Source organism: Athene cunicularia (genome assembly GCF_003259725.1).
Source record: "Athene cunicularia isolate RWA chromosome 1 unlocalized genomic scaffold, athCun1 chr1_part1, whole genome shotgun sequence".
Taxonomy (NCBI): domain Eukaryota; kingdom Metazoa; phylum Chordata; class Aves; order Strigiformes; family Strigidae; genus Athene; species Athene cunicularia.
In genome coordinates, this window is record NW_020799091.1 from 65,539,175 (window position 1) to 65,566,144 (window position 26,970).

At 40.8% G+C, this 26,970-nt stretch overlaps 1 protein-coding gene across 1 annotated transcript in view; it reads left to right on the forward strand.

The window, feature by feature from the left end:
- Positions 1–1,894: 1,894 nt before the first annotated feature.
- Positions 1,895–26,970, forward strand: part of ST6GAL2 (ST6 beta-galactoside alpha-2,6-sialyltransferase 2) — a 177,422-nt gene continuing 152,346 nt past the window's right edge. Inside the window, exon 1 of the mRNA XM_026850806.1 lies at positions 1,895–1,995. The gene's annotated coding sequence lies outside the window, so the exon portion shown is untranslated. The remainder of the gene's footprint in view (positions 1,996–26,970) is intronic.

Genomic DNA, 26,970 nt, shown 5'->3' on the forward strand with positions numbered 1-26,970 from the left:
TATACCAGGAAAATCAAAGACTTGGAAGTCATGGCTACTACTATCCATGCCCTCCAATGACACCAGATCCCTCCTGAATCCATCCATGTTGGGGCCCCTTTAGAAATGAGAGGTGCCAGGAAGGGCTGGTCTTCAGTTTAAACACAGGGGTGTATCCACCACCCACCGTCCTGTCCACTCTGAGCGGGAACGAGGCAGGAGCAATAAAGGACAGAAGTATTCATCTTTTCAAGAATTTTCCTGCTACTGAGACAAGTCAAAGCCTCAGAAATACCCTCTGCCTGAATACTTCCTAACAAACTTGGCAAGGCCCCAGAATTATTTGTCTTTGGTGAAGAGCAATTATATACTAAGTACATGCTTTAGAGATTAACAACTGGACAGCTGTGTTTGAAAGCATCCCCTGAAAAAAAGGTTAGCAGTCTGAACAAGAGCATCATGGAGTGTTGCAGTGCGCTAAGGTGTTTTATATAAAGCTGTCAATAAGGCAACTCTCAGTTGTGACTGCTTTTTTCATAGGCTTCTGTTAATTATTTTCTCTTCTGTTCCCTCCATTTCTATCCCTATTATGAGGTTTCCTCATGCTTCTGAATGGTGGTACCAAGCAACAGTAGTTAAAGTCATTGTCACACTGGGGCTCTGCAGAGCTGGCTCTGTGGTGCTGCCTGCATTGCTCACAGGGGCAAAGTCACATTCATATGCCCTGCATAATTTTTTCACCCTTTTTTCATCTGCTTTACAAATGATCCTGTGGTTGCTGAGGTTATACCAAGACCTGTACAAAGCCATTGCTATATGGGGAACAAAGTTGATAGGAAATTAAAGGAAATTGATTATTTTTCCCCCAGTTGTTACATTTGGTATTGTGTTGTGCATGTGTGTAGGTGATTATGTGTGAGAAAGAGAGATGGACTGATGGAGGGAACACTTTCCTCTTTTAGTTTGGGAGAGGATATATTTTATCTGATTTTTATCAAAGGTGACATCAGAAGTAATGAAAGGATAAATAATTTTAAAGCGTCAGAGGAAGAGGATTCTTTAATAAAGAAAGGATCTGTCTTGGAGATTTAACTTTCTTAAATCCTTCAAATCCCTCTGCCAAATGTAATAATATTCCAAAATTTTATGACAGTTTCTGCTCAATTTGCATTAGGAGCAAGTAGACATCATCACTACCTGACAGAGTGGACACTCATTTCTTGTGGAACGAGCATGTTGGGGCACTGTACCTTTGCTCCCTGTAAAATATTGACAAGTTCAGGAGTTTCATTATAAATCCTCCCATTAATTTGCATGTGGTACTGTTTTTTCCCTTAATAGTGTATGTAGGTAAAAAAAGGCAGTGGTGTTTACTAAACTGTTACCTTCCCAGTTAGTGAATTGCTCAGCACAGATGCTTTCTTTAAGTACTGTCATTAAATGCATGAAATTATTGATCTAAACTGCTTTCCCGGGAGGCTGCTTTTCACAAAGAGCAGAGTCGGATCTCTTTTTGGCTGCAAAACAGGCTGAATTTCATAATAAAACTTTCATCATAAAATGAAAAAAAAAAATCAAAACTCCAAACAACAATAACCTCCCTATGATACATCAATGACTAAATCTCTGAGAGAGCTGGCTTTAATTTTTCTTATGGGGAAAAAAAAAAAAAAAGAAAGGAAAAAAGAGAGGAGGAAGGATGCAGTGCTTCTTCTAAGGGACTCCTTTTTGAAGAGATCATGCTAAAAAGGCTGCTAAAGGGATCTCTTGCTGCTGTAATTTGTAGAAAGGAGCTCTCATAATTATAGTCAGAGTTTATTGCGTCTCTCCCTCTCTACCCCTCCTCTCTCCCCTCCCGCCCCATGTGTGTGTATGCAGAGAGCTAGAGAAAGCTGGCAGCACTACCTGAATAGCTATTGAAAGAGTGAGACTTCTCAGTTCCTGCTTCATTACTGGGTAGCAGCTATTCCAGTGTGTGAGAGCGCCTAACTGCATTCTCCCATCGAAAAGCCCTTGGTAAGTCCCCTTAGCCGGCAGAGCTGCGGATTAACTCAGCAAAAGGCAGGAGGGGGGTGGCAGGGAGCTGTGGGCGCACTCAGAGCCTGTGTGCAGCTTAAGATCTGTTAGATTTCAAAGATTTTCTGTAATAAATGTGTAAGATGTTCTCTGGATTGCTGGGATGCAAAGGCAATTGCGAGGAATGTTTTGTGTGCTCAAGAGCAATGCTAAGTACATTCAGGAGTGCCTGAAACAGCAGAATTTTTCTACGGGAGATGAGATTGGTAAATGCTTCTCAGAACTGCAAGAAGAGTGGGTTTGTTTTGTTTTGTTTCCCCCTATCATTTTCCTCTTGTTTTCCTCTCCCCCTTTATTGTGCTGAACGTGTTAATAGGCTCAGAAAGAAGAAACTATGTCTTCCTGCTGATTGATGGCTTTTGAAATGTAGAACTTTTATCAGGAGAGGGAGGAGAGCTGAAGCTATAGAGGAGATATGCGTGCTTTCTACTGGCATGTAAATTCTTGTCCATGTTTCTGTTGTTGGTTGTATAGATTTACCATGCTCAAGAAAAGTCCAAAAAGCTTGGAGATGCACATTTACTGCTCAAGACACCAATGTTCGTGCTTGTTAAATGTGCTTGTATCACATGTTTTATTAGTCATCCGCCTGACAAGTGGCGCTCTCCAGGTAGCTCCTTTCAATATATGTAGCAAAAAGCAATCCCAGACAGGCACTCTTCTTCTTTACCTTGATCCTATGAATCAAGCTCATTGGGCTCAGCAGAAAATGATAGACACCATTGGAGAGGTCAGGTCACAACTCTCTTTGCCCCAGCTGAGCAGTGGCATTTGAAATGAGGGGCTGCAACGAGGGTCCCAGTGTACTGGAGATGGCTGTATTTTGATTTAAAAAGTATGAACCAGTTACTGCAGGGACAGGCCGGAGGTTATTGTCTAGCAATACAGAGCATTAACAGAATGACTGCCTCCTAACTGAACCCACATCTGCTCCCCTGATGGATAAATCCAATCTAGAAGAGCTGGCTGCCTGACTGGAAGGGCATGGGACCATCAGCTCATCTGTTACTGTCAGGCCAATCCAGACTTCTGTTGGCTACAGCTGTCTATTGGGTCATATAGGTGACACAGTCTTAACTATGAGGGGAAAGCTGCTCCTTATATTTAGAAAAACAGACACTCGTGATTTGAAACTGCTACTTCGTGTCCTTAGACATAATTTTCTTTGCTACTGAGCAAACATGATAGCTCAAAGGATTAGGTTTTAGGTCTGCAGTCACGGCTTTCCAGTTACTGTGAGCAAATTGACATCTCTTCTACAGGTCAAAAGGACCAGACTGACATTTTTTTCCCTTTCAAAAGACTTCAGTGTTCATTAAAGGACCACTTTTGTAAGCTAATATTAAAACAGAGCTCAGACTTGCAGCCAAGCACAGAATAGGTATTGCTTCCTGAAATTCAGTCATTGTACATTATAGAGATAGGAGAATCATGCTAAGGGGTGCAGATGACTAGGGGATTGATAAGTGAGTTTATAAAACTTCATGCAATGGAGATTGCAAATAGGAATATGCCTCACATTCCAGGTGTTCAAAGGCAACATTATTTCATCAATAAATTAAAATGTTGTCAAAATTGCATTATTACCTGGGATGATTAGTGCATTAAATATAATACTGGGGTGCAATATAGAGAATAAAAATCTCAGGGGGGAGGGGGGGTGGGGGGCGGGAAATGAAGAAGCTGTAAGCAAAGAACATGTTTGGGGATTTATTTTTTTTATTTGTGTCCATCAACTACATAAGTTTGTTGCTAGAATACTCTTGAATGCAACTGCACACTGCCTTTTCTAAGTTTGTTTTGCTTTCATCGCCTGCATGGATGTATGAAAGAGAAGAAACACCTCAATGAGAAGAATTCCAGTGCAAAGGGGGGCAGGAACAGGTAGCTGTATTCAGCTCTGTGCCACAACCTTGTATCAAATTTTGTTTTGACCACACTCATTTTAGTAAGTGGACTCTGCTGTCATCTGTTTGCTATCAGCATGGCAGGATATTCTCAGAGCAACTTAATACCATATCACGATGGTGGAAAAATGCTGGGGGCTGTTCACTGGGGGCCATTTTCCATGACCTTTCTGCCTACTAGAAGTGTTGTCCTCTGTGAGGGTGATGCAACCAAGCACAAGAAAAAGGAATAAGGAAAGTGTCTTGGCTGATAGGCAAAATCTGTGCTTATCATGGGCAAGGTACTCTCTGAAGAGCCTTACCCATGGCAAAAGGGATCTGCCTCCCCTCCCTTCTCACAGGAACGTGGTGAGGCAGGAACTATTTGTCTCTTCCTATAGAAGGGACTACTTGCACCTGGCAGGCCAGACTGTCCTACTTTTGATCATGCACCCATACATCTATTATGTAGCAGATACCCTAGTAAGTGATGGACAGGAGATGTTGCCTGTGTTTGGACTGATCTGACTGTGTTAGTGTGTAGTCAGCATGTGTCTCCAAGCAGTGGCTTACTCCATCCACCCTAACCAGTCCCAGAGGAGTTATTTCTGGCAGATGACCAGGCACAGTCCTAATTTCTCACTGATATATAAAGTCTTCATACCTTGCTGGCATCAGCTACAAAGATCTAAACATACCTTCAAGCCAACCTGGGTTTTCATCAGAAATTCTCTCTGTTGCTTTTCTGACTTGAAATGAGCTCTCATCCCTGCCCCCCATCAAAGATTACAATTCATGAAGCAGAAAATGCCAGGCACTCAAGCACTGGCAGAGTTCTTTTAAATTATGTTTCTAGTTTATCATGCTTTTATATGTCAAAGTTTTCTATTTCCCCTCTCTATTTTTATATACAGCAAAATGTATCAATCCAGACATTTCAATACCCATCACTAAAGCATAAGAGTCCATATATTCTCATCTACTGAATAAAGAGGGATTTTCAAAGGGTTTTCCCTATGCTGGGGGTAGATTTTGTTTGCATAACTTGACTGCAGTTCTGCTATAAAAAGTGCAAAACCAAACTAAAGAAGCAAAGGCTGGTATAATTCATGGTTAATTGCCCTAAAAGTCCTCCCTGTTGTTCTCAGACATCTTCCTTGTTTCCCTTTTTCCGGTGAAATCTCTGTGGGTCTGATTTAGGCTGAAGCTCTTTGGAACAGATATCACATCTCCGCTCATTGCACACTTTTGTGCCTATTGCACTGCAAGGAAATACGAAATATTAACCACAGTTAAGTATTCACAGTGGATAAAAATCTAATGCAATCTCCTAATTCTAACTGCTCCTTTTTCTGTAACTCCTTGCACCTCAGCAGGGTCAAAAGGAGAGAAATCTGTTCAAACCTTCTGCCGTTAACTTTTAGTTACTGCCCCTGGAGAAAGGACTCAAAATCCAAGCATCTGCTACCTCCTCTACTGAAGGGCAATGGTAAAGGTGGAAGGACCTTGAAAAGCCATACTCTTGCAGTTATCAGGGGAATTGTGAAGGAACAATAAGGAGACTTCTCAGCATGGCATTCCCGTGATTAGAATGACTTACAAATTGGTTTTGTCATTGCTAGGACAAGAGTGGAACCGACATTTAGTGGCATATGAATTCCTCAGTAATTGGTGCCCCATAATATAAATTAGATTAGAGGCAGTTTACCAAGTCCCAGTAGAGCAAGTTTTCATTTTACTGTACTCTCAAAAGAAGATAATCTACAATGTGCATTTTAGAAGACAACTGCAGCATAGGGAAGATACAACCCTAAATGGAAAAAAAGATTACTTCAATAGGACTTTGTAGTCAAAATTCCTTGCCTGGCTACAGAAGAATATCTGTATCCAAAATGGTACTGAGTTTGAGTGTTTCCTTTACTGTGTTTTTGTGTTAATTCTGATAAATAAAGGAAATTAAAGAAGAACAGATAACTAGGTAATAGCAGGCATGATCACAAGTAGCTTTTCCATTCCTTTAAATCTGGACCCAAGTTCTTTGACTTGAAACTGGAGTCTTTTCACTGAGAAACTGCAGCAGGATATGTTCCTAGCACTACAACAGATGCTATTAAAGCAGCTTCTTTTCATTATGAAAACAAAGCTGAAGCACTATAACATATGTTGTGTTGATTCATGTCTTAGAAAATATCATTCCATGGAGATATATTTGATAAATGCAATAAGAAAGCAGCTGATTCCTTGGAAAAATGCATTTGACTGTAGCATTAGCCACTTGCATATTGTACTTGACAAACACTCAGCTGTGATATGTTTTAATACATTGCCATAACACCTAAGGATTTTCATTCAGATGCAACACTATTCCTTTCTCTTCCTGAATGTCTTAAAAGATGCTACTTGCAAATGAAAAACATTGGTAAACAATTCCTTTTATGGAAATCTGACCCTGATGTTCAGTTGCTAGTGTTCAGACCTTGATTGTATGGTTCCTCATCTGCAAGAGAGATAATATTTCTGCCTCCCCCTCCATGTTTACACCCTTCATCTGTCTTCTTTGCATTCTGAAGACAGAGACTGTGTCTTATTATATGCACAATACCTACACACTCAGCACCTACACAGTTCTTGGCTGCAGCCTGTAGGTGCTCCTGTAAAAGAATTTTTCCCATATACCACTAACTGATATTCTTAGTATCAGCCTCAGCCAACTGGATGGTGCCAATGATGCTGGGAACATTTCCCTCCACAGTACTGAACCTAGAAGCACCTGAGGGATTCAACCCCCCCCACCCCCCACCCCACCCCGAACTGGTGCTGTAGTTTCAAAGGGTTTCAGTTCCCCCATTTACTGCTTTGGGCCTCTTAACAAATAATAAAATCTCCTTACCCAAGTGTTTGAAGAGGAGACTTAGCATACCGTTTCTGGAATCAGTGTCTGGGAATGGACGTGGCAGTTATATCAAGGATACTGAGAAATACCAGTTTCTTTGACGGTTATATCAGCTCCACAGAACTGACTACAGTAAGTGTTTGTTTCTGACAATTGACTAGATAATGTGAATCTGTGGGGAGCTGATAGGTGTCCCAACAAGGTATGTTCTTGCAGAATTTTCTTTCTGACCAGAAACCCACTCATATCACTGACAGCCAACACCTTCAGCTAAAATTCAGCACAAAACAATCAAAACAACAGCAGCCCATTTTACTGATGCATCTATGTCCCAAGCCTAACTGGGTGCATTTGGCTGGAACAGGCTGTGTGAAATCGGAGCAGGTTTTGGAGAACTGCCTGCTCTTATCTTTCTATTTAATATCGTTTATATTAAAATATATTTTAATAAAATTTGAAGGGTGTTTTCTGACACCTTTAAAGAGCAACAAACCATCTCTCAGCTGAAGTAAAAGCATTTAGTGAATGAATCTTTGATTAATTTCACCCACTTCAGGTGGGTTAAACATGGTTATAGTGGCAGAACAGAGTAGACGGGGCTGTTTCAGGGGCAAGAAGCCTGTACAGAGCAACTGTATCCTTGCCAGTCTCATTGCTCCACTGGAATAACTGGGAGGAGAATACAAGTTACAGCAGCCTGGTACAGGGAGACAGGGAGAATAGTCAAAATATTGGTCTAAAAAATAACAACAACAAAAAAAATTTACTGAAATTATTTTTTATGCTGCTCTTCCTGAGAAAGACAGAATAAATCTGACCACCTCTCCAGCTCAACTAAAACCTAACTTCTGATAGCAGTTTTAAAAAGAAAACTCAAATAATTAGATGCAAAAAGATCTCTTTCATTGTGTTCAAACTGAATTGTTGTAAAATGCCTTCAGGTAAAGCCAGATACACTCATCTCATATACCTCTGCTGTCCTTTAGCTGCATTCAACCGGAGGTCAACAAGGTGACTCAAGCCAAGACTCAGCACAGAAGAGAAAAACTCCCAAGAGTTTTTTCCTCCAAGCTGCTGTCTTCTTTCTAGAGATTTAATCAACTCCCTGGAGCTTATTATAAGAGCAAGCACCCTGACTCTGGCACAGAAAAAGACACTCATGTCTTTTCCATACAGTTGGCAAATCTGGCAGATTTGCAGCTCCGACCCTCTTTTAGGGGCATCGCTGGTGCCAAGTTCCTTCCTGTTGCAGAGTCCAAATGTCCCTGTTCAGTGTCTCTGAGATTAGATCCTGGGAGGCAGCAGTTCTTATCTTTAAGGTTATCCACAAACCCACTGATGGATCTCCAGGGAAATAATTACTGTGGTTCTCCACTCCTCATGCTTTCAGATTCCAAATTTCTTTTTCTTTTGAGTGACAGAGTACGGTTGGCCATTTTTACAGCATTAAACAAAGTCATTTGCAACAGAGGAGAGAGCTTATTTATTGATTGAACTATCCACAGACATTACCTGATGTTGTTGAAGTTTATAGGATCAGTTGTTTGCACCAGCAAATTGCAGTACATAGCCTTAGAAATTGTAAATAGGCCCAATGCTATATTTAAAAATGAAAAATGGATTTCTTCATGAGAATGGCATGCAAGCAGGCAAGTACTCATTCTGCTTTGCTTGTTGGGAAGCACCGTTGGATTTTGCTTTCCAAGGCACTGCAGAGAGCAATACAGATGCAAGGTACTGCCTTTCAGCACAGATCCCCTTTGAATTTCCTAAGCATATTTTTCTAGTTCAATATCCTGCTGCCAGGTGTGTCTGAAGTCAGAGCTCAGCACCTCTGTTACGCAGCTAACTGCCATAATTTTTAGCTTGGCCTCTCCCCAGAACTGACTTGTAATAAAAGCAAGCTAAAAGGCAAAGAATAAGGGCACTTGCGTGTCCTTCCTTGCTATGATCTGATTCTTTTGGCTTAGGGTTGGGACTATATTAAAACAAAACTGATATTTTCTTTGGCTAGCAGTGGAATGTCTGGACAGGAGCAGGGTTGGGAACAGGCTAATGGAGGGAGGGGAGAACATGCATCATGGTAGTGTGTCACTTGTATTGTGCTCCAGATAAAATATCTGAAAAGTCATCGGGCTTTTGCCATCTGTTCAATTTTTGGAATGCTTCCAGGAAAGGACAATGCCTATAAAGACAATATTCATTTTAGCTAATGGATTCCACTCTCTCCTCAAGAACAAATCACATACATTGCAGTTGTGGTCATGGATGCAGACATATGTCCCCAAGTTTGCATGAACACAGCTATAGGGAGGCAGAAGGTTTATTTAGTTCTAATACACAACTAGTCCATCCAGCTATACATGGACTGTACATCTCTGCAATGAGTATGTTATTTATTAGAGTTGGCTAAGCTTAGCTGGTTTAAATCTGGATTTAATCTTATCTTAAGATATTCAGTGTTGTGATTTTGGTTCAGCAAAGTGTCAGCATAAACATATATATATATATATATATATTGCTGTGTCTGGAAGTACCCACTCTACAGCTGTGTTCCAAAGCTGTTCTCCCAGAAACACACAACACCTGTATGTCAGTACAGCTCTCATTTTTCATTTTTAACAAGTAGCCACTGAGAGCATACTAGAGTGACCAGCTACTGCTTAGAGATTGAATGAACTGCAAACCTTGTGATATCTGCTTAAACCAGTGACACTCAGAGGAAAAAATTAAGGACCATAACTTTTCCAGATAATATATCTTAAGATCTGGTCTCATAATGCAAGGGTCAGATGAAATCAAAACACTGTTTACAGCAGTGCTCTTTCTTCTCAGCTCTGCAGTTATTAAAGACATTTAGCCTGAATTAATTAAAAAAAAAAAAAAAAAAAAAAAAAAGACGACTGCTCTTGACTAGCTTAAGGAGTAAAATGTGGCATGTAATTTGGGTTTCTGAGTGATTTAGACAAGTAAGCTGCATTACTCATCCATCTCATTTAAGATATGTAGATTCCATAATCTTCCATCTGGATTTTCAGCCAAACTTTGGGTTGCTTTTTGGTTGTTTGAAGAAGCCTGGAGAAGGTTCATCTTAGAATGAACAAAGAAGGGTGAAAATTGTCCAACTGGAAAAAAATGAGCACATGTACAGAAAGTGACCCTGGACTACAGCGATGGATGGAAACCTTCAATTTATTTGCAGTGACGGAATTATTCTTTTGCTTTCTTTCCCACAACAAACAATCTCTCTGTATTTAGTGCAGGATCCATTTAGAATCAGAGTGACACATTGGTGTATGACACCCACAGGCTTTGTCCACTCCCCTTGGTCTAGCTACATTGTCATCATACGAACACATCAGTGATGATAACATGAGAGATCAGACTGGAAGAGATCCATGGGCAAGCAAATCAGAGCCTTCTACTCTGAGGGGGGGGAAAAAAAAAAAAAGTAATTATTTTTAAGGGAATTTAAGAGAAAAACCATGTTGCCTTCATCTGTCATCCTGCATTCATTTGAACATGGAGAACAGATAATAAATACCCTGTTGGTTGCATAACTGTTAGTTCTAGTAGTTCAAATCTATGTATTCCCTTTCATTAACAAGTGTATTGTGGCTATCCCCAGACACTCTATCTACAGTTCAATCTGTCCAAGCAACCAAGACAAATAGATCTGCCTATCAGTATAGGTGAGAAAAAACCCCTTCCTATGATACGCCTGCAGCTAGCACAATTTGATCAGTTCTGAAATCAAATGATGAACATAAAAAAATTTATACATTAAAAAAAAAAAACCAAACCCAAAACAAAAAACAAACAAACGAAATAACCCAAACCCCAATGCTCTTTGGAAAGATATTCCAGGGGGAAATCTATCAGACAGTTGAGCCCTGTTCATATGAAATTTATCAGGGGAAAAGGACCAAAGTCTATCTAATTTGTTAAGCTTTGGAAAATTACTGCAAAAAATCCGTAGCCAAGATCATCTGTGGGAACATATGCTCCACAGAGATAAAGAGAAGTGCACACAAACACCATTTCTCCCTCCTTGCCCCAAATGAAAAAAAAACAGTAAATAGGGGTGGCAACATCTTCAGGCCCATTTTTCCCTTGGCAGATTTCTCCAGCAGCAGCAGCCCAGCCAGGTTCACTGGAGCATCCTGATAGACCTTGTAGGAAGCCTGGGAATACCTGTTACTTGAAAATGGATCTTGGTGTGGGGCTTTGTCTCTAGACAGACTACTATGGAGGGTGCCTGGAAGGAGGCCATTTAATGGCTCTGTGATGGGTACAGTTCAGCAGGGCTTCACAGTGGCTTTATAATTCAAAGGATCAAGGGGATAAGTCTGAGCATTAAAAACAACGAAAAAAAGATAAATCATGAGGTACCTTTGGCACCATCTGTTCATGTCACAGACTGGCACACAGCAAGGTGATATCAGCTTTGAGCAGTTGAGCCATCAGTCCAATGTCTTGCCAAGCCCCTGGTGCTGTTTTCAACACATCAGGACCTCAGAAGCTGCTGAAGTCAGAATCTGTGAAGGCTGGGTGTGACTGATAGCACACCAACACCCAGGGGAGCCTCTCACTGAGGGTCAGGTGTCTTTACAGAGGGAGAGGACTGGCCCAGCTACTAGTGATGCTGACACAAGCTGCCATGGGGCAGAAGACCTTAGTTCAGTGGCACAGCGAGCCATACATCTGAGCAAGAGGAATGCTGAAGGCAGCATCAAACTACATCTCTTTGTCTTGATTGGGGTTTCTCCATGTTTCTTATTGCCTTAAGGAGGATCTGAAGGGCAATGTATTCCCCACGGGTGGAGGTGGGGTTCCCTCTCCATATGCAGGCTCCCTTCTGCAGGAGCAGCACCAGCAGCTGGCAGCTCTGTGGGGCCAAGACCACCCTGTAGAGCAGAGAGGGTAGTGACTGTTCTGTCTCCCACCTCATCCCACGGGGCTTGGAAGTGTGGATGAAACAAAGTATGGCTTTCCCCAGGATGGAGTTTGCATTAAGCATAAGGTGAGAGCTACAACATTAACTTAGGTGGCAGACTGTCTCCAGAGCTGCAGCAAGGAAGATGTTACCAGTGAGACTACCACACCTGCTAAGATACACATAAAGTTTGCGCTTGATATCCTGGGGGTAAAAACATGGAGGATGGAGATGATTTGGCTTGCCATAGCTGCCTGGAACAGTTAGGCTGCAGCTGAACCCAAGACATGCAGTGCTTTAGGCCAAGCAGTGAGGGGTATCTCTGAATAAAAGAAACAATTTTTGTAGAAAGCAGAAAAAACGTATCTATGAAAAAGCAGTACAATGGTGTTGGAGCTATTGCTGTTTAACAACAAAAGATCAACTAGATAGAAACTATTTTTATTGTGGTTTTCCCTGACGATATTTTGCTGTGCAGTGCCTGGAGACCAGGTGATAGAGATGCAAGACCTGAAGCAAGAAGAGGAACTTTGCTCACAGCACAATTTCACAAGCCAAGTGGTTCAGAAATTGGCAACCTCACACATGCAGAAAATACCAACACATCAGAATGAATCTGAAGCTGCTATTCCACAGATCCAGAACAAAAAAATAAATGTAAGAAGGTGTCACCAGTGTGAGCCCTGGAGAATTTGTGTTTGACTTGGCACCAGAAACATGCTGTGAGATTCTTGACCTGACAGCATCACCTGTAATCTTTATGCAGTCCTGAAAGTGAGGATTGGGCAATTAACAGAAACAAGTTTGTCAACTGTGCTGCCTTGTTTAGACATTGTAGAAAATTATGTACACACATGTGAAAAAGCATGTATCCTCTTGGTGGCAAGAAGGCACTCGGAAGATGCTACCTTTAATGTTGCTTTCATGAAATTTCCAGTTTCAGGGCTGAGGTTTTCATTGTTGGGAAGGTACAAGCTTTTAATAATCACAGCAGAATGAGATGCAGAAAGCAGAAGTGTGAGGCAGCTCCATGTAGAAGAATTCAGACAACATTTCACTCTCACTTTATTACAGTTTCTTCTTGTTTTTTAGAGTAAGGTCACCCCATTTAAACAGGATGGTAGTCTATTTGAAAACTTTAAGCTGCATGATGTCTTGTCCTGTAAATATACAGGAGTAAATCTGTTTTAACATATTTAAATAGGATAGTTTGCTTGGTATAAGATTTTTGGTGCAAAAGGACTATTGTGGGCAAGCTTTTCAAAAACAGGAATCCAAACACAGATTTCTAAAATGCATCTATATTGACATCTACATATATAAAGCTATTAAAGTCTAAACATGGCTTTCTAGGTTTACCAATAGGGTGCAATATTGAGTTGCTAAAAGTAACATAGCTGTATCAGGAGGGTATGTTCACCTGATTGGAGACCTCCTGAAAAGTACCGTGCTGCTTCCAGGGCACACACTAGTCAGGATACCTTTACATAGCCCTATGTTATGCCACACAAATGCATCCAAACAAGCCCAGACTGAATATGTGACATCCAAGTTAGAAGCTAATGTTTTTTTTTTCTGTGTGTGTTTGAGGATGGTTACATTTCTTATCATCACCACAGTGGAAATTTAGGATGTACAAGTGTTTTGTCCTTCAAGGCTTGGCTCACATGACTACTTTTTGACAAGTTGTGGCACTGTTAATGCTGATGAAAGTTCTTACACTAGTAGGAATTGTATGGATAATGGTTAAATGCAGAAACAGCGCTCTCTTTATTTAATGCCTGATCCGGGCTATTTTTGAACAACTGCTGTTTATTGTCATTATTGGGTTCAAAAACTGACTTGCTTTCTTAATTTTCCAAAGGACAGAGTAAATCAGGTCTGACATTTGAAGCAGTGTATTTACGCCAATGCAGAGCACGTGACTCTGGAGCGTGGCTGCAATGAAAAACAGAGAGCAGCAAAAGCCCTGGATACATTTGTCACCCAGGGGAACTGGGGAGGTGGGTGGCTTCCTCACCATCCTATTTTTCCTCTCTTTTTTGTAAAAAAAAATTGAAATGGGATATTAAAATATGTTGCTTTCAAATCTAAGCCCAAGGAATTTCACATGGTGGTTTTAATAACTGAATATGTCATCCACATTGGATGGGTTTTGTCCCTGTCTCCTCTCTCCCCAGGAAGGGAGGAAGCATCAGTTGTCACCACTGCATTAATTGTTCCATTTGTCCCAGTGGTAAAGGGGCAAATTTTAAATGCCAGCTGGCACAGTTTGCAAAGGTGTATAATTTATGAGGTGCATGTGAGAAACTGGAAAGATAGCTACAATCAATATGAGCACAAGCAAAACATTCAGCTTGCAATCTCTGTCACACAGCGCGGCTGCCCATGCTTAGTTATCACTCTGAACATATTTTTTACTTTCCTGCACTGTAATTCTCAAGGTTTGGTTGTTTGGTTTGTAGGGTTTTTTTAAAGACTACATATTTTTTTAGGCTGGAAGGATTCTCAAGGGAAAGAGGGACAGTCTGGAGAAAACAAGATTGAAAAGGTATAAAAAAATCTTATAACTTGCCAAAACCAGATCAGCAGTGCTGAATATTGTGGAGGGTGGAGGGGATGTGAAAGCAAAGGTAGGATTCTCACACAAGACAGTTCCTTACTGGGAAGGTCTGAAGAAACTCAGGCAAGGCAGGCTTTCACAAAGAAGAGGAGAGAGGAAAGAAAAGCAAAATGTAGGAATCTTGGATACACAGAGATACTGCTATTAGTTTTTAACTTTTCTAACCAAGCTGTCTGCATTATTGGCAATAACGTCAGAACAAAAGCCAGGTGTCTGCAGTTTTGCATAGATATACACATGTTTAGTGATACATGAACCATTGTGCAAAAGCATATCTGATCATATACAAAGGGGAAAGTGGAAATACTTCAGGATTTAAATTCATTCCTTCTGCATATTCTTGCTTATGCCTGTGTATTCTCTTTCCTCCCTTCCAGCAGGAGATTTTCACTCTAGTATCCCATCACGCTAAAATGTTTCACTTGAGCAACCCCACAGCCACATCTTCTCCCCTAAACTAACTATGATCTCTTAAATTCACTACACCATTTCCCACAGAAAATCAGGAATTCCAGCCCACTCCTAAAGTAAACCAGCCTTAAGCTCTGTACATCTTGGCCAGATGTGAACACAGATAACATTAGTTTCTTAGTGCTATATGTTTCCAATTGCTTTCTTAAATAAGAAGCATCTGGCTTAAACAGCATGAAGCACTGGTGCCAGCATCACTAGGAGGGGTTTGGCAGGGACTGTGGTCTCTGTTCTTGGAGGTGCCATGGGCTGCAGACAAGGATTTATGTTGTCATGTAAAGAGCTCTGGCCTGGCATACAGTGTGTTTGAGCAGTTCTCCATTATATACCTTTGTTTATGCAGAATTTTTTCTGGCAGCAAGGAACTGAGCAAAAGATGGAACAGACTTCAGCTCAGCATCTCCAGCATGTGTGCATACATAAGAGGTGATACCTTAATATATGCAAGTGCCTGTCCTCAGAGGTACCTTGACCTGTGGTAGCCCCCTCACCAAATGAATATGGGCTGGTGGGGAGAAAAAGCTGGCAAAAGGGCCAAAGGGCCAGTGCTTAAGGTAGACCTCACTCACCACTAACAGAGTCGAAGCACTTTCACAGACAGCGAAGATGATTTGATTTTGTTTCCACCACCTCTTGTGGAATAATTTAAAAATCCATTTAGTTTGGCTTAATACATTTTTTATGTGTATCTGAATTTCACCCTTAAGTGAAAATAACGTTCAGTAGTCTTTCCCATTAAAATTATACACATATCTCTAGAACATAAAATACACACTCTGAAGTGAGTCTGAAGATAGGTTTATTGGAGTATCTGTCCTTCTGGAACTATTTCTAATTGGGGTGGCAGGCCTACGTTTCCCAGTTGTAGTCCACACATTATTCCGCTGTACCATACAGGGGTAGCACACATGGTGATAGCACATAGAATATTTATCAGAATGAAAATAATTGTCTTGAAGTGAAAAGTGCAAGAAAGGAAAAAAAAAAATCCAGTAGAGCAATGCAGACTAGGATTGTTATTTACTGAAAAGATATGAGAAAAAAGTGTGAAAAGAAAAAGCATGTAAGAAAAATAATTATTACATTCTCCCAGTGCAAGTAATAGTTTTAGCATATCTGCTGTCAGAAAATGTTTCCCAAACTAGTCTTATTTAAAGAGTGTCTGAAAAGGGCAAATTGTCTGGTAATCAAGTCATTTCATGACTTAATTTACCTTGATTAGCACGGTACTTTTCAAAAAGTGCTAATCAATTTTAGCTTCTAGTAAACTGGAAACACCACACAAATTGCTGTCACAGTCTTAAACTGCTAATCAATTTTGAAAATCTAAATCAATGTGCATTTTTATGCTATTATTTTTCAGTCACTGGCTGGAATGCCTTTCCTGACCTTGAACTGTAAGAGAAGAATCTCCATGTAAAATAATTACAGAAAAAGATGCCACACTTTGGCATTGAAGTTTTTAGCTGAAGTATTGAATATGTAAAAACTATGAAGTGCAAAAATATTTTTAGTAAGGTCACCATAAGGTCAACTTTTTTCTTTCATCCAAAGAAGAACATTCTTACATGTTAGGACCCCATGTTCTTCAACCATACAGTGCATATTTACACTGCATAAAGGAAACTGCTGGGCATGTTATAGTAACAGGTTTTCTGATAAGCTACAGCCAAAAAAACTGCTTATGTTATATGATCCTTGTTTTTGCAAGCATAAGTTTCCAAAGAATACCATGGAAGAATCGATAGTGCAGTCACATAAAAGTTTTCTGTATTCTTACGCATGTCTTTCATTTTCTGTATTGCCACAAACAAACCTATCACAGGCCTTTAGGCAGTGTAACTGTGCCTAGAAATTGTGAATTTTCAGATATTAAAGACTTAGACATGTTTTAGCAACCAAATTTAATCATCAGCCACCTGGGGTTTCTTTCACTTATATGTATTTTAGAATAGAGACCTGTTCTCTTTTGCAAAGAAGAAAAAACCCAGTCCTAAATCCATTGATATATCCTATTGCACTATACCTACAAACATTTTTTTTTTCCTCTGTTTTTCTGAAAGAGACCTATAAAACTTGCCAGCAGAAGGCAGGCCATCACATATACCCATCTGACAAAAAGCCCCTGGCTGGATCTGGATATCATTCTTTAGAATGGAAGGAAAATGGCACAAGATGAGCCAGGTTCTGGGAAAAAAAATGGCAAACAGCCTTGCGTAATGTAGGAAAGCAACAGAGCCGCTCTGGCTTCCTCCAGAAGACACTGGTGCAGCTACAGAACCATGTCTCCTGGCTTATGAAGCAGCAAGTAGGGCAGCCAGAGGCCAGAGAGTTGTGTCCACATGCTCCCCCAAGTGACACCCAGTAAGGCATAGGGTATGTTAAAACTACTCGTGCTTATATAGAGGTCTACATTTGGAGGTAAGTTTCCCTGCTCTTCCTAGAGAACCCGTGGAAAAGTTCAGAGTATCCTTTTTAGGGTATGTTGTCTTTTGCAGGAGAAATCTCCATTTCACTGCATATAGAGCCTAGGAAGTCACCTCAGGTAGGAGCTTGTAGTTATGTGACATACAGACTTCTTCCCTGAGAGGTCCAGTGATGTTTGAGAACCATTTGGATCCTTGAAAGTATCTGTCTTGGTTTGTGTCCCTGTGTGTCAGTGCTGCACATTTGAGGCCTATGTACTGGGGATTATTCCCAAGATATTCCTGTTTCTCTCAGCTGTGGTCTACCAGTAGGCCACTTTCAACTCCATCTTCTCAGACACGTTGTCCCCCTGCTTGAACGTCTTCTGTGTGCTCTGCCTTGACTGATTCATATGTAATTTACCTGATTAATCCAGGACCTATGACCTGCCTTTCTCTTGGTTGTGCAGTTCCTACATCCACAGGGTGATTTTCTCAATATCCTTACTCCATAAAACATTTCCCATTAATTTCTGTTCTTATGTAGTGCGTCACTCCTGGCTGATCAGAATGAACCTGAGCTGTCTGCCACTGTGATGCTCCTATTTATTGGAGACATTTAGGGCATAAAGAAAAAAAAAAGTAAGCTGGAAGTTTTCTTCTGATCCTATCTTTGTGCTGTTTTCCTTCCAGTCATGTGTTATTTTCCATCCATAATCTGGAACATAAATTCTAGCTCCACTGTAGCCTGGGTAGCAGAAGGCATAAGAACTTGCGGATCCTTCACATACATCAACATAAAAGAGAAATTAGGTGTCCATATATTAAAAGCAGTATGATTTCCAACTCCCCAAAAGCTGATAATGGCTGAAAAAATGTAGTTTAGAAGACAATGAGTCTGTGTCCCAGAGTAATTGTCATTGGGGGGAATCAGTTACTTGTCAGTAAATGGACTAGAACAGTGTAAAAGAAACACCAGCAATAATGAAGTACTGGAATATCTGATGCTTACAAACTCAAAGTAAATATGCTAATTAGTTTTTCAGTAAAGGATGACCCACCTCCATGGTATCAGAGAAACAGCAGGGCTTATCGATGATTGAGGACCTGGAAGATCAGTACTGAAGGGAACTACACAGTCTCAGTGATGACCCTGATGACTCAAAATACTAGTCAAAACCCTGGGTGATGTTTCATTTGTGGACAAAATTGAAGTAGGATCAAGCTGGTCATTGATGTGAGCTCATGTGTTTATGACAGAAAAGTCCTGTTTCCTTCAGAAAAGCAGAGGTAGAACAACTGAGAAATGTGACCAAATTCCCAAGATTTTTTATCTACCATTAAGTCCAAAGTACATCCCCATCATGCCCATCCCTTACCATGCTCTCAGTGCCTGCCCAGGCTGAGTCTCGTGAATCCTTTCAACTTCTCTTTGCCTCCTACTATTAACATCCAAAATCATAACTGGCAGAAATCAGCTCATCTACCATGTGCCTTGCATGTCACTTCATTCTGAATAGTAGTTGAATATGGGGTGAAGGTCCCCTTTCTTCACAAAGGACAGTACCTGCTTTTTATGCCTACCTTAAGTGAAGGGCATCAGCTTCCTTGTCCCCTTCCATTTCAGTGGGCGGGTTTCTTCTTGTTTGTATCTCAGCTCAGAAAAATGCTTTTAGGGTGCAAGCCATCTGATTATTCAGATGTCTACCTTGGGATGGGATGACTTGTATGCTAAAATTTTTTCAGCAGGAACCTTCAGTGACCTGCTTAGACATAAACAGCTATGCTCTTAAGTGTCTGAATTTGGTCAGATTAACTCACTCAGTAGCAGTCTGAGGAGATATGCTGAAACACCACTAAAACAGGGGGGGGGGCAGGGAGTGAGCGAGTGGCTGACTGGGTTTAAACCACAACACTATGAAAATTACATCCAATTATATTGGTGGAGCTAAATTAATCATCATTAGGCTATTTGCCATAGCAACGAAAATATAAACATTGTGTGTATTTGAAGGATGGGTCAGAGGAAGAGAAAATAAAAGTAAGAAATTAAACTGAAAGTAGTTGAGGGAGAAAAGGAGAGGAATTACATAAGAATGGATGAGATCAGAGGAGACAGGAATTCAAGGGGATGGGCAATACAAAATGAAGAGGGCACAACCAATATAAAAATTCTCATACCAGATCTGTGCCACTGACCTTTGTGCTTAACATCTTGTTTCTGCTAAAAACCAGGATTAGGCACTTCAGAAGATGGCGCATGAAAACCTTCTGTTGAAAACTGGTGATGTAATCAGCCTATTAAGGAGGTTTCCTCTTAATTTTTGTTGAACAGAGATTATTTGAAGTCCTGAATCATGAAGGAGGGTTGACAGCCGAGGTGAAAATAAAAATATAAGGTGGAGAGAATGGAAGGTGTGAGGAATGGAGCAAGCTGGATATCAAATCCGCCCAGAGGGTCAGAATTTATTTTCTCCTAGCATTGTGCTGAATAGAGGGTCCAACTCAAAGTAGTCATGTTAGGCTTCTGTACAACATACAGGAGATCACATCATGTTTGATGAGAGTATTTTGTGTAGTTTTATGTGACACTTGGCAAAGTTGAAGGTTTTCTGTTACCCAGTTTGTTCCTCCATGTAGTTCATATTATTTTTAAACAAATGGACTACACTTGTTCACTCCTTAACCCTCACAAAAACTTTTTTTAAAAAAGGTTCCTTCTGGTTTCTTATATCTTCTGTGCTTCTTATCAAAAGTAATCTGAAATACAAGCTGCCCAGATTTGGATACTTAAGCTGCTCATTTTCCTTTAAAACTCTCATTTCAAACGTATATAGTTGTGAGATTAACACTAAACACTTTGGTGTGTGCTGTCAGAGAAAGAATCTTTCTTAACCGATATGAATTAGGTATAGAGAGCTACTAAGCAACTCCAGTGTGAGTGCTCACCAGCAAAGGTGCTGAAGAGTGGCAGTTGCCTCAGACAGCTCCGGGAGGAGTCTCAGCTCAGGCAATGCTGCTTTCTGCTGTGGATGGGGAGCCTGTTCAGTACTACATCTCTCCAGAGAGTGAAGCAGATGCTGTGCTTCGTGCTTAGTTATCCCCCGCTGCTCATGGTACCTGAAATAAGATAAATGGACTCAGAGAGACCACAGGAACTGCATTATACAAGTATTATTACGTTAGCAATTCAAGACAATGCAAGACCAGAAATCCCTTTCAGTGGCCCCTATCCCTCTTCCAGTTGAGTTCCTATCATGATGGCCCTAACACCAGGATGTTAAGCACAAGTGACAACCAGACCAGGCATTGTGCACCTCTTCATGTCAGATATTTCTCAAGGAGAAGGGTGACTGGGGAAGAAAAGCTGCTGCCTAACAACATTCACCCTGCATGGAGAGAAGGGAACATATTTGAATGTTTTAGTACAAATACCTCAGCTCCTCGCAGGATATTGAAATCAATCAGCAGACCCTGTGTTAGGCGTATCAGAGGTGACTGATGTTTCAGCCTGTTGTCAGGGATAAGTTTTTACTGTTTATGGTTTTCACTTCAGCTGGAGATTAGATATGAGACCTCCTAAATTTGCAGCTTTTTTATCTTACTGTGGACATAAGCTTTGGAATGTATCTTGGATGAAAAATATTATTAAATAGGAGAAAATTGTTCCTATACAGGCCAGATTGCTTCAGTTTCTACACCTTAGTTTGCTTACCTTGTAGTAGAAACTTCACTTTCAGAGCAGTAACTGGAATACCATTTTATCAGGGAATCCTATTCAAGAAAGCATGTAATTTCCTCATATTCAGAGAAGCAAAACCCTTTAAAGACATGACAAGGTAAAAAAGAGAGTAGCTGGAAAAAATTCCCATGCTCCCATAGCAGACTGACCCTTTACATTGCTGATTTAAATGGCACGTCTCTCTTTTCATATTGCATTAGTGTTTCAACTTCTGCCCCTCCTTGAGTTTAGCTTCTGGGATTTTGCAATTTATAGTCCAGTGTCCTGCTTTTCTCTTTCTAGTCTTGTGTGGCTTATTTTGTCCAAGCCTGTAAAATTAGATGACCATCTTGCTCTGACAAATTTGCTCAGGGTCAGCAGGGTAAAAAGTCTGACAGAGGAATTATAAAGAAAAAAAATGCACAAAAATGTGGACAGAGTTTCTCCTCAAGCACAGCTAAGTCAGGTCTAGGCTCAGTCTTTGTATACAGCATAACTACCACTGTTTGTGCTTTGGAGGGGAAGTGAAGTGGTACTGGAGGAATGTGAATACACTGCACAGAAAACACACTTGTGTGCCATGGCACCTGATAAACCCCCTCATCACACAAATATCTGAGTGTAACAGATTGCTTTTTCTCTGAGATTCAGATTGGAAATGCTTGGCAGACAAAATAAAGAAATGAATGTTTTTTAAAAATAGTTGATCTGTTTTTTTTCGTGACAAACAAAGTTTTATGTGGTCCCAAATTAATAACAATGTTTCACATTTCCTGGTTTGACTGCTAGGTGTGTCTCATTAATTGATGTCTTTATTCATAGAATGCAAAAAATAAAAGTGCAAGAATAGCATTTTTCACAGGATGAAAGAAAGAGGATAGTGTTTCTAGAAAATAAGGTTGTGCTTTGTACAAGGAAGTGGAAGAGCTGGGCGACAGGAATAGGGATGCTCTGCACCAGGTACCCTACAGTGAGGTGTGAACATTTATGTCTCATTTAAGGCAAAGACTGGTGACATATTAGCCTCTCATGAACTGGAGAAGAAAGGTACTTTTGTGGAATAGATTGTAAACCAGGACTCAAAAAAAAAAAAAACCCATGCTCAATCCTTGGCAGCTTTCCTGTGTGATACTGAGCATGTCACTTTGGGAAGGACTCATCCCAGCTGCCTTCAGCCACATAAAAGTTAGTCATCATCTTTAAACTACTTAAAAGGAAGAGATATGGGTATGTCCAATAAGCAATTAATTCCACTGATCTGAGACACCTCCTGAAGTCGTGATGATCTGCCCAGCAGACAATCTGGCAGCTGCAGCCTAGCGTCTGGCTAACTCCTGCTGCAGTCTGCCTGTGCAGAGCAAGCAGCCGTCCAGCCCTCCGTCCTGCCTGGGACAGGACTGGCTCTTCAGGCTGGCAGCTCCTCAGGACAGACTCTGTCTCTAGCAGCATGCTCATATAGCACCGGGTGTAACAGGCCCCTGGATGTCCTGTGAGACCACTAAGCAGTTCTGCAGTAATAAATGAATAATAGCAGCAGAGAGTTGCTTCAGGCTCAAGTATTATAGCAGAAGGTGTCTCAATTCAGAGAACTACGGTGTGAACAGCCATTCTAACAGAGCATCCACTATTATTTTGTCTTAACTTCTGTCATTGAGAAAAACTGGTGGCAATAAAACCAGTAAAACTGGCCCCACTGAGTGAAACATGCATTGCCCTCTGTTTTTGTGTTTGTTTGGGTTTTTTTACCTTTCATGGTTGGAAGCCCAGTGTGATGTATCTGACAAGGTAAGGTTTTCTAGACTTCTGTTATGCTGGTTTCTCCATTGATCCTGATGGCATCCATGAAAGCACACCAAGAGTACAGTGTGCCTGAGCACATCCAGAGGGCTTTCGTGGCCTGCTCAATCACACTGAAAAGTCCCACAGGAGTGGTTTAATTAAACAGAAATTTATCTTCGCATTTAACTGTTTCTCCTTCTCCAACCCACCATACTGCTGAGCCCTTTTTAAGCCAGGAAAAGACTGGTCTGAGGCAAGGATTGTGTTCCCAGGAGCATGACTGACCCACAGCACCCCATCTGAAAGAGGGTGGCCAGTGGAGGCTGCCGTGTATCAGCTGGTACCTACAACTGCATGCATATTCCCAGCTTGTCACGAGAGCACAGGGAAGACCTGCTCACAGCAAACACCAGGATGGTGGCTTCAGCAAAGACATGTTACTCTGCAGCTGGAGTGAGAGAGGATCACAGGCATGGCAGCAGGTGGCAAAGGATCAGCTGGCAAGTGGAGTGGGCAGACTGCTCCTGCTTTTAAGAACAGCCGTGAGTGTGGCGGGGGGACGTTTAGAACAAAGCATCAGCCTCTGCTCAGTCTTTCTGCCTGTCCTTGGACAATGTTCACCTGCCCCATCTCCCCATCTGCAAAAGAGGATGACATCCTTTTTTTCCTTCCTTCTTTGCCTGTTGTCTCTGTCTGCCTTGGGGGCCTCTTCTCTTCCCTGCAGCATGCACAACACCAGGCGCAGGTCAGCACTGACGGGGCCACTGCTGAAATGGAAAGAGTTACAGTTTGCTACAGCCCCAGTGCTTTAATCCGACTAGTCCCCATTTCCCGGGGTCAGACTCACCAAAATCCTATACTTTACACTTCCCGTCTCTGGTACAGACTGATGTGCAGTAAGCGTAGCTCTCTTTCAGATCCAACACAGATCACGAGCAAGGCGACTTGGACAGGCTTAGCTTAATCCCTCATGGGCTCTCCTCTCAGGAAGGTCGTGACAGCATACAGTTTGGCTCTAGCTGTATTAGTGGTACTCGATGTTTAGCAAATGCAAGGCACAGGAGCAGCAGTAGGTTTCAGAACAGGCTACTCCAGCAGCATACTGAGGGGAAATTCGCTCTGCTTGTCTGTGCCTCCACGTGCTTAATTCTTGTTAGCGCTGCCCGCTTTTCACAGGCAAAGCCAAGGCACACAAATTGGACTGAGAAGTGTATGCCCGTATCACAGAGGAATATTTCTGATCCCAGACATTGTTCTTGAGCTGGCCTTGAAATTTCAATCCCTTCTCATGTACGTTGACATTCACCCCATTTTTTTCCTGCCTCCATTCTTGGAGAAATTAAATTTTACAGAAATAAAAGCAGCACATTGAGAATAGATGCACGTTTCATTTACTCTAATTATGCACAGTGAAAAGTTTCCATTTCAACAAACCTCATTGATATTCTGCTGTGAACTTGACTGGGGAGGGGAGGGGGGGGGAGAGAAGAACACAGAAGGAGATTTTACCAGTCAATTGACTTTAACCAAAAAAAAAGCTTTTGTGGATTTAAGAATATTTCATTTTTTGCTTTAATTTCCTCCCCCTCTCTCTATGATTCCTATGATGACAAAACACCCCCCTGGATCACCCTGAGATTCTGGGATGGTTGTAGTACCCTAATACTCTGATATGGGAGCTAGTGTTATTCTATGGATTAATTCCAAATAGCAGGATATAATGTGTCAATATTTCACAGGGCTTTGTGTTGTATGTGAACAGGCCAGCTTTTAGGCCTCTGGGAGAAATACTTATTTATCTCTCAGATGTGGTTAAATCTCTCAATATTTCATGACCCCTGTCACTAATGCATTTAGGCTCTACATGATCTTTACAAACAGTGTTCATAAAACTTACATATACAGGGATTTAATAGATCTGAGAGCAAACTCAAGAATCATAACGTGAAACACTGAATAATTTATTAGAAAATAAGGACAAGAGACAAGAGGTTTTTTTACTTACAAACCCTATGAACATTGTTCTCTCAGAGGTGGAAACTGTTAAATTCTGCTGAGATTTTCTTTATCACTATCAATAATACATAAATTAAAAGTAATAGAAGTATATTTTCACAAGTGCCAGTATCTTTGTTTCCTTCTCAAGCAAAAAAAAGGTCTAAAGTAAGCCTACTGCAGTAATTGGCTGTGCCATGACAAATACAGTGTTGTCATGAAAAATACCACAGTGAATCACTTTCTGCATTCCCGGATATGAAAAATGCTTGTTATGCTTGAGTTAAAGTTTTTAATATGTATCAGTGGTTTAAAGAGGATAAACACTAATAGCATTTTATTGCATAATAGTCTAAACATCAAGAATACAAAATTAAAATTACACCAGAAAATGCTGTAATCACTGTAAAATACAGTCAGAGAGTGTAATGAAATTGAACTTGGTCCATGTATATACAACCATCATCCTCTGAAATTTTTAATCTGCAGTCCTGATTAAGAAACTGGACAGAATTTCTCCCAAAATATATAAGCAAGACATGTCCCTGAATTCTGCAGGTATAAATATGAGATGAATTTGGGAAACTTGTCCATAATATCAGCAGGTGTTAATATTCATTCTTTTGAGCTCTGATATGCTGTAAATCTTCTTTTTTTTTTGTCCAGCACAGGCTCAAGACAGCTTCCCCAGGGTGTCCTGACCTAGCAATGAGTTCACACTATCCTCACCTGTCCTGCAGCAAATTCCATGGTGTGTTCCTCCATGCTGCATTTGAATATTTTCATCTGCCTCCCCTGTCAAGGATGAGGCATTTCTCTGGCAGGTGGCAGACTTTGTGTCCTGTGCCTGTGTTCTCATGATGTTTATACCAGCTGCATCAACTAAAAATAATTTTTCTCCTTTTTTTTTTTTTTCTTTTTCTTTCTTTTTCCTTCTTTTTCTTCAAGAGGTTAACAACTGATCCCTTCAGACACCAATATCCTAATATTAGATAAGAAGTGCTGATACAAGAACCAGGGTTTCCCCTGACAGCCAACTTCAGACCTGGGCTGGTTTGGTTTTAATTCTTTCATGCAGAATACAGGTTGCCCAAAATCCCCACAATGGTAGCTAGTTCTTTCACCACCAGGTACCTAACTCCAAGGAGGCATCAAGACAGATTTTGCTGTGGATTTCACAGTTCTGTATTGCAACACTCAAAGTACAACCCTTGCAAACTCAGTGAAGACATTTTTATATGTTTTCCAAGGGGACACCACTATCTAGTCTTGCCCTGAATCCAAAATTGTTTCTCAGCCAACCCCTTCTTCTCATACTCATTACTGTTAGTAAAGTGGAGCCAATAAACTTAAATGGATTTATTAAATTGAAGCTACTGCAAGGGTTTAGGGGCAAGTTTGATATTGTATCACATTGTTATCATTTTTGGTTTTCTTTTCCATGTTTCTTGTGCTGGAACATAATTGTACACTACTACAAATTTCCACAGTTACTAGTGTAGCCACAAAAATATTCCACACTTTAATACATAAATGAAACCTGCTGCGAGTCTGCTAAAAGTGTGATGAGAACAGAAATGGAGTAGCTGCATCTGAAATATTAGACCTGGAAAGTGGCTTTAATCCAATAGGATTCATAATGTTTCAATTCCTAATGTTAGTGATCTTCACAAGAAATGCTTCATGAGAAAAAAAAGCAAACACCACCCCCACCCCCAAATAGTTTTTTTTAAGCATGCACTGTATAAAACCAAATAAATTCATGCCATTTCAGACATGGAAATTGGTTTTAGTAAGGTTAAGGTGAAAACTGGATGTCACTAGACTGATATCCAAAGCCCTCTGAAATCAAGAGGAGCTCTTCTGCAACCTTCGGTAGACTTTAGATCAGGTCTTCAGAGAAAATGGGACAGCAGGGCAGAAGTCTCTCATTGGGTTCATGAATGAGGAAAAAAGGTAAAAAACAGGTGTGGCAGAATGTGCAAAGCCTGCAAAATAGGGACTACAGAATCAGATGATGGAAAACATTAAGTGAAATGGGGAAAGCCTTCATGGCCAAGGGTAGAAAAGGGGACATATCTTTTAAGAATCTCTGTACTATTACTTTGCACCTAACAAATGAAGAACCACCCCTATCTTCTAGGGGTCTCATAGAAAAGCATAGCTTTTGCAGCAAGGGGAGAATTCTATATAGTAAAGCTGGGCA